We start from the raw sequence: 18,910 nt of genomic DNA, 5'->3' as shown, positions 1-18,910 counted from the left end.
GTAGTCAAAACAGCCTGGTACTGGTACAACAACAGATACATAGACCAATGGAACAGAATTGAGAATCCAGACATAAATTCATCCACCTATGAGCAACTGATATTTGACAAAGGCCCAAAGTCTGTTAATTGGAGAAAAGCCAGTCTCTTTAAAAATGGTGCTGGCATAACTGCATATCCATTTGCAAAAAACTGAAACAAGATCCATACCTCACACCATGCACAAAAACGAACTCAAAATGGATCAAAGACTTAAATATAAAATTAAAAACGATAAAGATGATGGATGAAAAAACAGGGACAACACTAGGAGCCCTACTACATGGCATAAACACAATATGAACCATAAGTAACAATGCACAGCACCAGAAGAGAGACTAGATATCTGGGAGCTCCTAAAGATCAAACACTTATGCTCATCAAAAGAATTCACCAAAAGAGTAAAAAAACAACCTACAGACGGGGAAAAAAATTTTTGGCTATGACAAATCCAATCAGCATCTAATCTCTAAAATCTGTAAGATACTGCAAAACCTCGACAACAAAAAGACAAATAACCCAATTAAAAAATGGGCAAAGGACATGAACAGTCACTTTGCCGAAGAAGATATTCAGGCGACTAACACACACATGAAGAAATGCTCATGATCGTTAGCCATTAGAGAAATACAGATCAAAACTACAATGAGATATCATCTCACCCCAACAAGGCTAGCATTAATCCAAAAAACATAAAAAAATAAATGCTGGAGAAGTTGTGGAGAGACTGGAACACTTATACACTGATGTTGGGAATGTAAAATGGTACAACCAATCGATTGGGCGCTTCCTTTAAAAGCTAGAAATAGAAGTACCATATGATCCAGCTATCCCGCTCCTTGGAATATATCCTAGAGAATAAGAGCCGTCACACGAATAGATATATGGAAACCCATGTTCACTGCAGCACTGTTCACAATAGCAAAAAGATGGAAACAACCTAGGTGCCCATCAACGGATGAATGGATAAACAAATAATGGTATATCCACACAATGGAATACTACGCCAATGAGAAAGAACAACGATGGAGCTGTGAAACATAACATGGAGGAAGCTGGAGCTCATTATGCTGAGCGAATTTAGTCAGTCACAGAAGGACAAATATTGTATAAGACCACCATTATAAGAACTCAAGAAAAGGTTTAAACACAGAAGAAGACATTCTTTGATGGCTATGAGGGTGGAGAGGGAGGGTGAGGGTTATTTACTAACTAGATAGTAGATAAGAGTTATCTTAGGTGCGGGGAAGCACAACACACAATACAGGGGAAGTCAGCACAACTGGACTAAACCAATGCTAAGAAGTGAATACAATCAGACACTTTGAGGGACAGAGTAGCAGGGGTAGGGGTCTGGGGACCATGCTTTCAGGGGACATCTAGGTCACTTGGCATAACAAAGCTTATTAAGAAAGTGTTGTGCATCCTACTTTGGTGAGTGGCATCTGGAGTCTTAAAAGCTTGCAAGCGGCCATCTAAGATGCATCGATTGGTCCCAACCACCTGGAGTAAAGGAGAATGAAGGACACCAAAGACACAAGAAAAGTATTAGCCCAAGAGACTGAAAGGGCCACATACAGCAGAGACTTCATCAGCCTGAGACCAGAAGAACTAGATGGTGCCCAGCTACCACCAGTGACCGCCCTGACAGGGAACACAACAGAGAGTCCCAGATAGAGCAGGAGTAAGGTGGAGTGCAGAGCTCGAATTCTAGTAAGAAGACCAGACTTAATGGTCTGACTGAGATTGGAGGAACCCCAGAGCATGGCCCCTGGATGCTGTATCAGCCCAGAACTAAAACAATTTCCGAGGCCAACTCTCCAGACCGGGATTGGACTGGACTGTGGGACATGGAGTGATACTCGTGAGGAGTGTGCCTCTTAGCTCAAGTAGATACAAGAGACTAAATGGGCAACTTCTGTCTGGAGGTAAGATGGGAAGGCAGAGAGGGTTAGAAGCTGGTTGAATGGACATGGGGAATTGGTTAGAAAGGAGGAGTGTGCTGTCACAGTATAGGTAGAGTAATTAAAGTCACATAACAATGTACGCATAAATTTTTGTATGGGAAAAAATAAAAAAGAATATCTCAAAGTTGTAGCTATGATAAATGCTACCTAGGAGCTGTACACAAGGCTATGGGAAAAGCCCACTGCTGTCAAGTGGATTCCAACTCATAGCAACCGTATAGGACAGAGTAGAACTGCCCGATAGTATCTCCAAGGGTATAATCTCTACAGTAGTCGACTGCCACGCCTTTCTCCCATGGAGAGGCTGATGGGTTCAAACCAGTGACCTTTTGATTAGCAGCTGAGAGCTTAACCACTGTGTCAGGGTAGTGAGGGGCAATTGGCCTTGTCATGGAGGTCTAAGAAGGCATCCTCAAGGAAGTTACAGGCAAGCAGAAGAGTATTCTGAGAGGAGCAAGCAGTATGAGGAAAGGCTCTGGGGTGGGAGGTAGCATGGTCAATCCCAGAGAAGATGAGAAGGCCAGAGTGGCTCAAGTGTGGAGAGTGGGGTGGTGTGTGATGCTTTCAGAGACTGGAAAGGTCCTCAGGAACCATGCCCAGGCAGGGGCTTTCAGACCATCTTAAGGATTTTTGGTTTGGTTTTAAGAGCAATTGGAAATTACTGGTCTTTTTCTATTTATTTATTTTTTTGTGGTGCTATCTAATTTACATTTTGAAAGGGTCATTTTAACTTTAGTGGGAGGAACAAATTAAGGGGGCAGGGTGGGTGTAGGCAGAAAGATCATACTTTTTTCCCTTGATTTAACAGACTGTTTTTCAGAGGAGGTTTAGGTTTACAGAGGAAGTGTACAGAAAATAAAGAGAGTTCCCATAAACCTCCTCAGTCCCCTGTGCAGATTCTCTTATTATTAATATCTTGCATTCTTGGGGTGCATTTGTTTCAATTGATGAGTCAATAGTGATACATCATTATAAAACTGAAGTCCGTAGTTTACATTAGGGGTGGAGAGGGGCAAAGACTTACTCTCTCTTCTCATGGACCATCTCCATGGGGACCAGATATTTATCAAACAATCACACAAGAATATCTCAAAGTTGCAGCTCTGATAAATGTGTTGTACACAGTGTTGTGTTGTACAGTCCTGTGGACTATCTTGTTTTTTTTACTTGAGCATTTTATAGCTATTTTCTCTTTTGTACTAACTTATAAGTTCTGAGAGCTGCTTAGTCCAATATAGTAACCACTAGCTAGGCATGGCTATTTAAATTGCAGTTTATATTAATTAAAGTTAAATAAAATTATATGTTTAGTTCCTCAGTTACACAAGCCACATTTCAAGTTCTTAGCAGCCAGATATGGGTAGTTGCTACTGTATTGGACAGATATATAGGACATTTTTATCCTCTTAGAAACTTACATTGGGTAGCTTGTTGTTAGGTGCCATCGAGTTAGTTCCTACTTACAGTGACCCCATGTATAACAGAATGAAATGTTGCCCGGTCCTGTGCCATCCTCACAGTCGTCGCTATGTTTGAACCCGTTGTTACAGCCACCGTGTCCATCCATCTTGTTGAGGGTCTTCCTTTTTATCCATGACCTTCTACTTTACCTAGCATGATTGGATAGGTAGGGTATCTTAAAGCCAAGATATCATAGTATTTTCTACTTTTATAGTTCTTTCAGCATCTAATGATGAAAATGTACATAGTACTTGTTGAAGAAACCTTTGCTAAATGAACAAAAAGGGCTAAGTTGTGAATATTATAACTTTAAGATTCCTTATCCAAACGAATGAGTATAATTACAACAACTTAAACCTAAATATGCACATTAAAAGGTGACATAGTTCTAAGATTATGTTCCCTACCAAATTATAAACCCATGTATCCATTACCAGTTTTTTTTATTTTGTCTTTAAGTTGCTACTATAATTGTGATTGAGTAACCACTGTTTCTTTACAGGAAGTAAATGGTTTTTATCTCTCTGTTACTCCATTTCTTGTTCTCAGGAAGAATTACTAAAAATCCTCTATAGACTGTACAATACAATGTGTTCTAGGTTCCAAAAATTATTGCAGAAAAAGTGAAGTAGAAACAAATCTTATAAACGTAACTGCACACAATGTTCTTTCATCTCTGACCTCCTACCTGCCGAGGCAAGATACCTGCCTAGGCAAGAAAAACCATGTCTTTTGGATAAGACTCATGAGGCTTTACTTTTTAGTCCATCTCTTTTGTCCTCTGCCTGAGGATAGGAAGGCTGTCCTGTGCAATAACTAAAGCACTTTTCCTCCCTTTCCTATCATATAAGCTTAGCTCAACTAAAAAAAAGACATATACACACGCATATATATGCACACGTATATATACACACATATCTAAAATCATTTAATGTTAATTTTGCAAGTGGAAAGTGGGCATTTGATTAAATGCTCTAGTTTTATAGTATCGAGAATAGTGGTGAACCTATAGGGAAAGAAAGAATAGGGCAAGAAGAATCTAAAAGCCTGAAGCTTGTAGCACCAGAAAGCACCAAACCAAAACCAAACACGTGGCCGTCGAGTTGATTCTGGCTCATAGCGACCCTGTAGGACAGAAGGTTGGAACCACTGACCTTTCGGTTAGTGACTGAGCACTTAACCACTGTGTCACCAGGGCTCCTTGCCAGAAAGTTAAGGAAGTGCTAAATACAAACACACACAGTTTTTTTTTTTTTAGAAAGTGGACTTACATAAACTTCTATTCCTAAACTCTGTGTTCTTTTACCAAAGGAAGAATAGCATGCATCATACAACTCACATCTCCATGCCATTATCTTTATGAGCTAGTTTGCAGGCATTTCCCTTCTTCCTTGCAGGAATGAAGAAAGAGGCCATTACCTCTGAATGATGCAGGCCAGTGGTGCACTTTGGGCAGTGCTAACTCTTAAATTCCTTTTTTGACCATTTAAGTTGAAAATTATTTAGGAATAAAACCTGGGATGAAGAGAAAAAACAGCATTCTCACCCATGTGGTTTCGGAGGCCATTTTGGTTTGTACTACCGACATGATAAATTCATCTCTCTCAAGCATCTGGTCATCAGATCTATAGACTCGAAAACCTCTCATGGTTTTTGTTGGTCAGGAATTTAGAAAAGGCTTGCCTAGGCAGGTCTGGTTCCAGCTCTGTCATGCAGTTGCAGTGAGGTGACTAGAGTTGGAACAACAGGGTGTGGAGCATCTAGAGGTAGGGCCTCCCCACGTGGTCTCCATTCGTGGGATAGTTTGGGCTTCATCACGGTGTGGTGACCTCAGAGCAAACTGCTTACACTGGGCTGAAGATTTTAAAAGAAAGTATTGCAGTGTTGAATCGACCTAATTTTAAAATAATTGGATTGTATTTTATATTGTTTGGATTTACCATAATGTGTAAATGTAATGTGTAAACCACTGAATCACTTATTAACAGATGTTTAGGTTATTTGCAAGTTTTTGCCGTTAGAAATAATGCTGTACTAAATCTCTTTGTATGCATACCTTTGTGTACTTATGTAAATATTTCTATCAGATAAATTAATAGAATTGGAATTGCAGGACTAGAGGATGTGAGCATTTTAAATGTCCCTAGATTCATCTAAATGACCTTTGAGCAAGGTCATCTGAATGACCTTTGAGCAAGGTCATCTAAATAAGCTTCCACAAAAACAGTGTGGAAGTGCCTTTTTTTCCTCATCCCCTTGTCAACACTTGAAATTATCAATCTTTTTAACATTCATCAATTTATTGGGTATAAAGAAAAGGGACTCTTGATTTGCAGTTCTTTGATTTTTAATGAAGGTGAATATCATTTAAAAATTTTTTTTGTATTGTAGTTTAGATGAAGATTTACAGAGCAAACACGTTTCTCATTAAACAGTTAATGCACATATTGTTTTGTGATATTGGTTGCCAACCCCACAACATGTCAGTACTCTCCCCTTCTTGACCTTGGGTTCTCCATTACGAGCTTTCCTGTTCCCGCCTGTCTTCTCATCGTTGCCCCTGGGCTGCTGTGCCCATTTAGGCCTGTCTAATATTTGGCTGAAGGGTGAACCTCGGGAGTGACTTCATTACTGAGTTAAAAGGGTATCTGGGGGCCATATTCTTGGGGTTTCTCCAGTCTCTGTCAGATCAGTATGTATGGCCTGTTTTTTTGGTGAGTTAGAATTTTGTTCTATATTCTTCTCCAGCTCTGTCCGGGACCCCCTACTCTGAATCCCTATCAGAGCAGTTGGTAGTGGTAGCCAGGCACCATCTAGTTGTACTGGACTCAGTCTGGTGGAGGCTGTGGTAGTTGTGGTCCATTATTCCTTTGGACTAATCTTTCCCTTATGTCTTTGGTTTTCTTCTTTCCTCCGTGTTCCAGATGGGGTGAGACCAGTGGAGTATCTTAGATGGCCACTCACAACCTTTTAAGACCCCACACGCTACTCACCAAAGTAGAATGTAGAACATTTTCCTTATAAACTATGTCATGCCAGTTGAACTAGATGTTCCCCGATGAATATCATATTTTTACTAGCTGTTTTTATTTCTTTAACTGGCTGGTTTATTACTTTTAATGTTTTAAAAATGGGGGTTGTGTTTTTTTATTTCATTTTTATACAAGTATTATCTGTCCTAGAAATTAACCTTTTGTCATATGTTGAAAATGTTTGTCCTGGTTTGGCTGTCCCTCATTCCACCTCCCGATTTTACTTGTGGTAGGTTTTCTTTTTTTTTTTTTTTGGCTTACAGAAATTCCTAATTTTTCTACGCTCAAATGTATCAACTTTTCCATTATAATTTCTAGATTTTTGTGCCATGTTTATAAAGGTGTCCACCACCCCACAATCATAAAAATATTTGCCCATATTGTTATTTCATTTTATACCTTTAAATATTTATTCCGTCATTTTATGTTGTTATTAGGTGAGAGATACGAACATAGTTTACTAGATCATTTCCTCAAGATCTCTTTTGTCAATTGATTAATTTTTTTAAGAGGCTACTTTAAATCAAAACATTATTTTTTTAAGGCTATAAAATAATAAATTATCACTAAGGCTTATTATATTATTTTGCTATACTAACAGTCCTATGGAAGACAGAGGAGAAACCATCAGACCAAGAACAAAAGTGTTGATATTTAATAATTCTATGATCACTCATGGGCATTATGATTTGTGGATATGAATCCAGTGTTTAGTAGCAGGAGGCTATTTCTAATTACCCTCCATCCTTTTTAAGAGCAATACTGCTTTATAGCTGAGACGTTTTCTGCCACTGACCTTGTTGACTGGGTGTTCACATCTCAAGTTTCAGTGAGGATATACAAGTCATGAAGTGAAAATTGTGATCAGAGTTGAGCTTCTACTGAAAACAATGCTTTAAACTACTAGGTGAGTGTTTTATTCTTTGACCTTTAACTTAAAAGAGAAGTAGTCTGTGGAAGCACTTGGTGAGATCAGAAAGAGGTGATTTACTGACTCAGGCAGAAGTTACAAGTACTGGATATTCTTTCCTTTGAAAATTCTTCACATTTATTGACACAAAAATAAGTGGACATGATCATAAAGTGAGATGAAAATCCCTGCCCTGGGTAAATCCATTCTCTGGAGGGTCCCAGGAGAAATTCCAAATACCAAGGTTGTGGAGGAGGTGAGTTCCTGATACCCTTCCTCCTTAGCCTGGGGAAGTAAGGCTCTAGGGCTGATACTTCAGGTACTTCTCATGAGAGGCTTAATAGTTTATCCCAATGGCCTGCGTTGAACCAAGAATTTTATACATGTACATATTTGGGTGATGGGACTTAAGAGAAGAGGGTACAGGATGTGGTATTGTGAAGGAGCCAAATGAAGTGAGGCTCAATTGTCAGTGGGGAATTGGATTCAGAGATATTTCAATTTGCTGGGGACCATAGCAAGTATCCAGTCCAGCCCTTCATATACCACTGAAGGAACTACGTAGATGATGGGACTTTCTCAAGATCACAAAGCTCCGTATGTCATACATAGCTTAATTTGGAGATAAAGGAATGAGAATTATAGGTCTCTTTGTGATTAAGGCCTTAATTTTGTCATACTTGTATTTTTAATTGAAAATGCCTATAATTTTAATGATTTTCTTACAGTTTAGTAGAGTACTAACATTGTGCTTTTTTAAACCAGCTTTTTATTTTAATATTTCATTTTAACCTCCCTTTCAAAAGTAATTTTCCAGTTATTATTACCAATTCCCATGGTTTACTGATATGAGCTTTCTTTGACTCTTTCATTCAAATACTTAGTTACCAAAACAATTCATTGACAGTTAGGGAAGCTGTGAAATGGCTGTTTCCTTAAATATCAAAGGTGCCAGAAAACCTTTTTTTGGATAACAATCTGATAGTTTTATCTGCCCTAGGGACTAGTTCAACCAATATGGTACTGTGGTTATTCAAAATATTTGTTTTGATTTTTTTTTTACCATTATCAGCCACTCTTAACAGATTTATATTAGGTTGAGGGCGTTGTGCTCTCCCTTTCATATACATAGTGTCATACCTGAATGTTGTAAAAGATAGAACTGCTTTTCTCTTTGTTTCTCACTTAGGGAAAAGTTAAAAGCCCGGAGGCTCTAAGTGACACCTGGAGAACATTTAAGAGAGCCAGTCTTTAATAATTTTAAGGACTTCTGTTTTGTGTGTTAATTACACAACTTCCATTTGTTTCTTTTCTGTTCTTTCAAACGAAAGGAGAAAAAGAAGAATGTCAGTGTCCCAAAAGAGACTATATGGCTTTTCAGTGTGAATGTGGTTCTCTTTATTCACAACTATCATTCAGTTCAGTGAAGTACATTAAACTCTGCCTGCTACTGTTTTTTCCTACGTATTAAATATGCGAAATATTTGCCATTTTTTTTTAAAGGTACTAGATTCATATTGCTATTTCCAACACAAATTAGAAGCAAGGACTTTTTGAAATGGTGATACGCATCCAGCAATTCCATTAATCATTATTGTTAAAAACGTGTTGATGGTGAATTCTTGGAAAGTCAAACAAAACAGCTGTGGTATATCTTTGAAGCTTGTTTTTGTGGACTCCTGTCTTAACATCTCTCCTTTTCAAAGCCAATATTTTTCTTTTTATGTTGGTGAAAGTGCTGGGCTGGCATTCACAGAGCAGGAGTTCCTTTTATCCATAGAATGGGAGTCCCTCTTAGGGAAAGTGCTGTGGCTTGTGATCTTAGCTTGCTTGGAACTCATACACAGAGCTCCTAGAACAGCAGCAAGGCTGAGCAGGTAGTGACAAGTTCCTCCTCACACACATGGATCTTTGCAGAGCCAAAGGAAAAACACCGTGGTGTTCTCCTCTGTTACGTTGCATTAGCTTTCTGATTGCTGCTTCTAGTAATCTTATAAGCAGTAGTTTGATAATAAGCGATCTTGTCCACCAAAAACAAGAGTGAATTCCCTAGCTTTTTTTTTGGAGTTTTCTTTGTCATTTTACTTGTGTATTTTAATAAATTTCTAGTTATTGTTTAAAACTTATAAAATTTATTTTCCTTTCCTTTTCTTTTCTAGCACTTAATCTTCCTTCTATCATTGTGGTCTTCTACTATGCTAGTTATACATTGGTAGATATTCCCATAATGATTTCTGTGAATCTTAATTGAGACTTCTTAATGAGATAATAGGAGTCCCTGGGTGGTGCAAACAGTTAATGTACTCAGCTACTAACGGAAAGGTTGGAGGTTTCAGTCTACCCAGAGGCACCTTGGAAGAAAGGCCTGATGATCTACTTCCAAAAAATCAGCTGTTGAAAACCCTATGGAGCACAGTTCTACACTGACATGCATAGGATTTCCATGAATTGGAATTGACTTGACAGCAACTAGTTTTATTATTAATGAGATTATGAATATTAGTATTTCCATGATTGCCAAAGCGGACATGATTTTAAGGATAAAGGGCATTCTGCTATATGACAGTTATATTAGATTTTCCCTGGAACAAATATTTTTTATATTGAATTTGAAGACTGAATGGAGAGACAGAGATGTAAAAAATGTATTGTTGAGACCTTTCATAAATCAGAAATAAAGTTTTGAAGTCATAATTTTATTCTATAAGAAATTGTTCATGCTTATATACTTTATATGCTATGTATTGTAATGTAAATACATATCTATTATAAAAAGTTAGTACAGTTTGTCAGGGATATATCTATTGTGTAATTTGTGGTATATTCCCCATATATGAAGCCGTATGCAAGGTGTTTTCACTTTACTACCTGAAGCTTTGAAGCTGATCTAAAATGTGAAGTTTCCCCAAGACTCCTGACACAAGCAAACATAAATCCTTTCTGCCGGAAGACACCTTCATCCTAGACTCAAAGAATCCTGACCATGTTTAACATCAATGAACAGAACACAGTTAAAAAAAAAAAAAAAGCACACAAGAAAAATGACACCATAAGCAAAAAACCAGCAGAGACATCACATAGCAGAAGCTGACAAGCAAAGACTTCAGGTAGTGACATTATCATTTATAAAACTCTTTACTATTTTTTGAACAAAATACAGAAGAGTGAATTGGAAGAAGGATAATTTCTGTGCTACATGCTAGATAATTTTTTCTGACCTATCCCTACAGCTCATGAATTTTGTCTTCAACTGTCTCTTCTGCTCTTAAGCCTAATCACTGAGTTAATTTTATTCACTTTATTTTTCCTTTCCAGAAATTTTATTTTAGTTTTTTTAAACTTGCTAGGTCACTTTTCATAGTTTACTGTTCTCTGTTAATATTATCCACCCTTTCTCATTTTTTTATTTGGACACTGTATGAAGAAATGAGAATTTTCCAGAACTGATCAAAGACACCAATTTTCAGATTCAAGAAGCTCATTGAGTCTTAAGCAGAATAAATAAAAGAAGTAATACATCTACAAATAACAGAATAAAATTGCAAAACAAAGATAATGGTAAAAATATTAGAAGGTATTAGAGAAATAGACGAATTTCCTTTAAAAGTACAGCAGTTAGGCTGGCAGCTGAATTCTTAATAGCAATAATTAAAGGCTGATATAAGGCAATGATATCTTCACTGTGCAGAAAGAAAAGTAATTGCCAACTGGAGTTTTATCCCAGCAGAAATACCCTTCAAAAATGAGAACAATATAAAGATGTGGGTAGACTAACAAATACTGAGAGTCTACCATCAGGAGAGTTTTAAAAGATAAAATTTAGAGATAAAGAAACTGATTCTAGATGAAAGGTGAGATGTAAGAAGGAAAAAAATAATCCTAAACAAAGTGGTTACATATTTGGGTAATTCTAAATGAACTTATAAAGCAACAATAATGTCTTAATGGTTTTAAAAGTTAGAATAAAAATGACATTAAAAGAGAAGAAAGTTGAAAATCAATAAACTAAGGATCCATGTCAACAGCTTAGGAAAAAAATAACAGAAAATTAAACCTTGGAAGTGGAAAGAAGGAAAAAAATCAGACCAGAAATTATTGAAACGAAAAATAAGCAAAATAAGCATACAAAAGAGAGGAATGACAAAGCAAAAAGTAGGTTCTTTGAAAAGATTTAAGATTGCTCCTCATGGTTCTGATTAAGAAAAAAAGAAAGAAAGGACAAATAATATAAAGAATTTAAAACAAATACAATTACAGATGTTACAGACATTAAAAAGATAAGAGGCTACTATAAACAACTTTATACCAATATATTTGAAAATGTAGATGAAATGAAAAATTCTAAGAAAAATACAATTTATTAAAACTGACTCAAGAAAAATTGAAAATCTGAATAATTCTATAACTAGTGAAGAGATTGAACTAGAAACCAATAAACTTCTTACACAGACCTCTCTAGACACAGATAGCTTCACCAGTGAGTTTTACAAACCTCCAAGGAAAATCTAACCTCAATTTTCTACATTCATCCTGCTTATTTTAGCAGGGTAGCATAGCCTTTCTCTTTAAGATCTTTTTGTTGTTATCGTTCTGGGATTTTACAATCATATGAATGAATGAATTTTTTCTTTTATTATTCTGGACATCTGATGTTGAGATTTTTCAGTGTGAAGACTTGTATATCCTTTCAGCTCTGGAAAATTTTCTGTTATTATTTCTTTGATAGTTTCTGCCCTATAGTTTTTTTCTCTTTTTGGTACTCCTGTTAGTAAGAGGTTGTGCTTCGTAATTATTTTTTTCCCCCTGTCATATATTAATTTTTTTTGGTGTTTTATATTCCAGGAGATTTTCTAAATTCTATTTTTAAATTTTATGTTAATTTTTAATTCCAATAATCCTAATTTTAATATCCAAGAGTTCTGATTTATGCTCTTAAACTGTTTTTATCCCCCCATGACATCTTGTTCTTTATTTATGGATGTAATGCCTTATTGAATCCTGTTGAGGATGTTAAGTAGAGGTTATTTTGTTTTTAATATTCTTTTATCTTCCCTCCAGGGTCTTTTTTTCCCTCTGTTGATCTTAGACTTTTTCTCTTTGTTGATTCTTATATTGTAGGCTTGCATCAAATGTCATAGTTGATCATTTATACTTAAGAATGATGGATTAGGTAGGCTGAATAGAGCTTTGAGTATTCAGGAAGAATTTGTTTATTGGACACTTCAGAGTAAGTAGGCAAGGAGGGAACTTTATACTGAGAATCTCTGAAGTATCAAAATGAGGAAGACTTTACTTTGGGTTACTAATACCCATACTGGTGTCCATAGTACTCCTGTATACTGATTCCAAAAATATGTAAGTGCGCTGTGGAAACTTTGGAAAATAAAAGTAAGTACCAAGAAGATAGCAAAAATTACTTACAATTCATCGGCCATAGATGAAAGACTTTTTATTTATAAAATATATATGATGTGTAACATAAAACTGGGACCATGCTGCCAATGCTGCTTTGTAATTTGCTATTTATACTCAACAATATGTCATTTTCCCATGTCATTAAATATGCTTTTAAATTACCATTGTTACTGGCTGTGTAATATTCAATTATTTTTTCTTTAGCAACTTTGCTATTGTTGAACATATGTCTGTATCTGATTTTATACTGTTATAAATAATACTGCAGTGTATATATTTGTGTCTAAACATTCATACTCAATTTTTTACTTTAGGATAACTCCTAGAAGTGTAATTTTTAGTCAAAGAATATGCATATTTTAAGGTGTTTGTTTCAGAGCTTCTCTACAGCATTTTATACCCAAAGTGTTTGGATCAGTCTATGGCTATAGTTTGTTAAGTGTGCAACATGAATGTGTGGTAATCTCTAATATATAAGTTGGTGTTTACATAGATACCCTTTTTAGTGTGTTCGAGAGTCACTGTGTAGATGTAACTATCATTCTCTTCAAAATAATATCTTGCCTTTCCTCTCTATTACATCTTTCTGACAGATTTCTCTTTATCACTACTTGTTCTTCAACTACTGTTGAAAACAGATTACTGCAGAATTAAAACCAAAGTTATGAGAAAAAAATGCCAGTACGCTAGTTTATGGCATTTCTTTTAACAGCAAATAAAAAGAATGCCCTGTAGTTTGATTAAACATTGATGAGGTTATATTGTCCCTTTGGAAGAACCTATACTGGGCTCAGTCCTCTTAGTGAGCTGAATATCCTTAATAGGAGCTGTCATTTACTATGCCCAAGTCACCCATTTATCTAGCCACTTTCTATACATTATGCCCCGTACTCATGTCAACTTTGTGAGGAGGGTATTATCACCACTTGATAGACGGAAGGTGAGGCTTATTGAGGATATGTAACATTCCCAGGTCATACAGCTGTTGGTTGTCCAGAAATCACTAGAATGTAAGCGCCATGAGGGCTGGGACTGAAATTTTGTTCATTGTTGTATCCCAGCACTTGACAGTGCTTGACATGTAGTAGGCTCTCAAGAAATATTTATTGAATGCTGAATAAATACATTAGCAGAGGTGGCATTTGAACCCTTATCGTTTTGAATCTAAAGTTCTTTCCACCAGGCAGATGTCAGCTCCTTCAGGGTTTTAGTGTTTCACTTAGAGGTTGAGGGGTTCGCCCGTAAGTGATGTGCGTGTTCAGTGCTTGGTGTCTCTTTTCTCTATTTTCATTTGATTGGTTATATAAGAGGCTTCACCTAAAATTTCCCTGCAGTTTGGGAGGATTCCTTCAAGTCAAATCTAACTAAATGATACTGTGTGTGTCAGCAGCCTGCTTAAGTGAAGGTAGGAACTTTTATTTTTAGAAAAGGTTCTGACTCCTACTTTGAACTTTGGAATGCTTAAAAGTTCTTCAAGAGCGTGAGTCTCCCTTTCAATCTCTTGTGGAAGTTTCTCACCATTGTGTTTATTGTATTAGACTCTAACCCCCGTCCTTTAGGAGGGAAAATCCCTCAAAGACTCCCAGCACTGCATTGGTCTGAGTTCTCACAGTGTGTTTCAGGAAGCATGCAGCTTTGGTGAAAGGTCAGAGGACTGATAGGAAATGTGGTCAGCTAGTTCATCTCCACATTGGATGGATTTTATGTTCTATCTGTTGCTATGAGTCAGAATCAACTCGATGGCAATGGGTCTGTTAACATTTGAATACCAAGGTCAATTCAGCAATCTATCATTTCCTAATTTTTTTTAAGTATGTATTTATTGTAAGCATCCTATATTTGTAGCACAAAGGTACTTAACATTTTGATGCCTTGTCAACTCATCTGAAAAAAAGCAGGGGATTTATGGCTTTCCCTAAAATTATGCTTAATTAAATCACAGCATGCTGGTTTTCAACTCAGTGATTATTTATTTAATGCCTACTATGCTAGACACAGAGATGAATAAATAAATCCATGTTTCCCTGGAACTCAGTCAAATGAGAAACAAATAAACATATCCAATGGAGCATGGTCAAAGCTGTCATCTTTGGGGGTTTGGAAAGATTTAGAGAAGCACAGAGCATCTCCTGGGAGAAGAGAGGCAGGCAAGTCCAAGCCGTGATTTCTCAGCCTTACACAATTTTGCCAAAAGGATCTTTCTAGAATTTATAAATTCAGCCATATCACTTCCACATTTAAATGCCTCAATAGCTCTCCAGTGGCTGCCTCTAAGACCTCAGTCCCCTTCCTCCCTCCTGGCCCATTCCTTTTACTGACTGCCACTTAATAACTTTGTGGTCTTTGGCAAGTTACTCACCTCTTTGTGGCTCAGGTTCCTTAATTGAGTTAATCACAGTTAATCTTAGGTGATCTATTTCAAAATGTTGTTGTGAGAATTAAGTGATTTAAATCAAGCTCTTAGAAAAGTGTCTAGCAAATAGTAAGTGCTATAGAAGTGATTGCTATTATTGTTGTTGCTATTCTCTCTTTCCCAGACTGGGGTTGTCGTCTGTACTTCCTGTCTTTGCATGAAGCACTGTTGCATTTATTGGCAATACTAAGTGGCTTAATTCTTAGGTAGCCTCTCACTATTTCATATCTTTATCATCAACAAATGGTATCATTCGGGATTGCTGTTGTCCTTATTAAATTCTGAGATTAGGGATTTCACCGTAGAATCTTTTTTTTTTTTTTTTTGTATTTCCCCACAAAATTTAATAAAGTGTGTAGTGCAGACACTCAAACATTTGGTTATTGATTGAGGGGGAAATCCCTTTTTTTCCACATCTCTTTAGGAAATGCTTCATCTTTGTTTCTCTGTGAAGCCGTTGTAACCATTGTCTCCTTTTTCTGCTCTCCACTGTGTTGTTAGCATGTTGAGATTGTTTCCATATTTCTAATGTAACTCGTATGCAGCTGCATTGTTGTTTGCATGTCTGTCCCTTTCTTTGTTCTCTATAAGGGCAGATCTTGCTTCATTTGTATCTCTGGTCTTTACTAGAGGAATTGTACACAGTAAACACTCATATTTGAATGAATGTTTGATAAAGAAAGAACAATACACATTACTTTAATGTCACAGTATTTGAAGGAATTGGTGAGGAAAAAAATAGGCAATTTCTTTGTATCTATTTGTTTTTGCCCACTAAATATCTGTCATGGATTGAATTGTGTCCCCCAAAAATATGTGTATCGATTTGGCTAGGCCATGATTCCCAGTATTGTGTGATTGTCTGCCATTTTGTCATCTGATGTGATTTTCCTATGTGTTGTAAATCCTACCTCTATGATGTTGATAAGATGGGATTAGTGGCAGTTATGGTAATGAGGCAGGACTCAATCTATAAGATTGGATTGTGTTTTGGGCCAATCTCTTTTGAGATATAATAGAGAGAAGCAAGCAGAGAGACACAGGCTCCCCATACCACCAAGAAAATAGAGCCAGGAGCATGCGTCCTTTGGACTGGAGTTCCCTGTGCTGAGAAGCTCTTAGTCCAGGGGAAGATTGATGACAAGGACCTTCCTCCAGAGCCCACAGAGAGAAAGCCTTCTCCTGGAGCTGATGCCCTGAATATGGACTTCTAGGCTACTAGTCTGTGAGAGAATAAACTTCTCTTTGTTAAAGTCATCCACTTGTGGTATTTTTGTTATAACAGCACTAGATAACCAAGACAATGTCCAAGAAAGATCTGACGATTTGGGGATTCTAACTAAACAAGCATGAAATCTCAAATAAATACTCTTTTTTAACTTAGAGGCAAAATAGTCCATCAACTTTGGTTTTACTTATATGTCTCCTACCTTTGTTTTCTAAGGTAATTTTTTAAAATAGTTTCAATAGTTTCAAAAAAATACCAAAATATGACAAATACCTGAATTGTTAGATAAAAATGGATAGTAGCTTTTGACACTTCTGAACTAAATACCTTGAGACAAAAATTCAAACTGAATTAAGTTTCACAACTCTGAAAATTGTTTAAGAGAAATTTTCTACTAAAGATTGTTCTGATTGGGTGTTTTATAATGGACTACTAGATATTTGAAATTTCATTTTTTAGTGGATGTGATTATAGATGAGAAATGATTGTTTCTATTGCCATACTTTTGTTCTGGACAGAGTAGAACTGCCCCATAGGGTTTCCAAGGAGTGGGTAGTGGACGTTTTGATTAGCAGCCAAGCTCTTAACCACTGCACCACCAGGGCACCTTGCATTATTTTATAAAAGGCTGGTGTTGTTAGTTGCCATTGAGTCAGTTCCGACTCATGGAGACCCCATGTGTACGTAGTAGAACTGCTCCATAGGATTTTCAAGGCTGTGACCTTTTGGAAGCCTGGCCTGTTCAAACCACCAACCTTGCAGCTAATAGTTGTGCACTTAACCGTTTGTGCCACCCAAGGACTCCTTATATAACGTAGATCTAAGTAACGCCATTTACCAATGAAGAGGAAATTAAAAAAAATCAGCTTGCCTCTTCTGCTTAAGAAGAGAATAAAGAGCCTCATATACCATGTGTATTTTAAACCAACGATTAGCATTTAAATACTTGTTTACCACCAGATCTTTGCATAGTTTTCCTTAAGATGAAATTTATTTGTGACTAACTCTTGGAGACTTGTTTGTGACATGAGAACTGTTAACATGTTCTGTTTTATATTTATTCAGAATAGTAAAGTTATGGGTAATACACCTTCGTGAGTTTCTTACAGTAGTGAGGGAATAACCATTTTTAAGTCAATATATTTCAGAACATGAATAAAGTTCTCTTATTGTGATTTTCATTTAATGGTAAAAGATTAACTCTGGTGACCGCAGTAGAACTTTTGCATCTTCTTACTTCCAGTATATATGTTACGTCAGTTTCAGGTTTCCACTTTCGGCTTCATCTCCATTCCAAGAGATACAAAACAACGGAGGCAGGAGGGAGGCGTGAGCGGGACCTATCTGGACATATCTCTTCATCTGGCCTACTGATTCATACCTCCATTCTGCTTCCATTCCCCTTTGCATTTTCTTTGTTCCAGCCAAAATATTATTATTCATCTAACACCTTCCCTGTGCCCTCCTTCCTGACACTCTATGCTGTCCTTCCTCCTAGAAGTTTGCTCTGCTCTCTTCTCTCTTCCCTTCCTCCAACTGCCTGCCAGTATCATACCATCATTCCCCTTTTCAGAGCCCAGCCCCAAAACTTTCTTTCTGAAGTTCTTTCTGATCTCCCTTTCCTAGCTACCTCAACCAGGACACTTTCTCCTTCCCTTCAACAACTATAGCACTTTGCAACTGCTTCCTAGAGCCTATCAAATATGAGCCATGGAGGCTGTTATGTTTACCTTCTCCCACAAAAGTAGAACCTTTCAGCGGTATCTCTGACTCACTTCTTTCAACATATAACATAGTCTTCATGCATAGTTGATACTCGATGCATGTTTTGTTGAATTGCCCTGGAAGTGACATTCCTGAGGGCTATAAAGAAAACATCATCCCACTAAAAATTAATGAGTACTGTTTTTGGATTATTCTGCTCCTTTGTCATCTAACTCAAAAATGAGAGTTAAGTCAATCTTTTAACAGTTGTATGGTGTACCCACCTATGGCTAAGCAGGTAGAGGAAATAATTTAATCAGGAGATCTTAAAAGGTAGAAGGCTAGAAATGTGGAGAATGAGAAATAGCAAAATGTTAGAGCTGGAAAGATGTTTAGAGAGCCATGTAATCCAACTCTTTAGTTTTATAGATGAATAAACTGATGCCTAGAAAGCTCAAGTGTCTTGCCCCAAAATTACCCAACCAGTTTATGGTAAAATTGGAGCTTGGGACCTAGTTGCCTAGGAGGACATGGTTGTATTCATGTTTAGGTTTATACAGTTACACTGTTAAAAGAGGCTTATGATATTCTTACATTACCTTTAGTGATTTAGCAAATAGGAGATTTTGAGTCTATAAATAGATTTTCCTCTCTCCCAGTTTCTCTGTGTGATTCATTTACATTCGCTCAGAAAATTCTGGCAACCTTAACCCTCAATGGTATAGAATCATTTGATAACATT

General features: G+C 36.8%; 1 protein-coding gene across 1 annotated transcript in view; it reads left to right on the top strand.

The window, feature by feature from the left end:
- The window catches only part of ENPP1 (ectonucleotide pyrophosphatase/phosphodiesterase 1), an 81,092-nt gene that overhangs the window by 20,629 nt on the left and 41,553 nt on the right, over positions 1–18,910 (top strand). The window lies entirely within an intron of this gene.

The sequence above is a fragment of the Trichechus manatus genome, unplaced genomic scaffold (genome assembly GCF_000243295.1).
Source record: "Trichechus manatus latirostris isolate Lorelei unplaced genomic scaffold, TriManLat1.0 scaffold00002, whole genome shotgun sequence".
NCBI lineage: Eukaryota > Metazoa > Chordata > Mammalia > Sirenia > Trichechidae > Trichechus > Trichechus manatus.
Note: the sequence above shows the minus strand (reverse complement) of the source record. Positions and strands in the feature narration are given on the sequence as shown.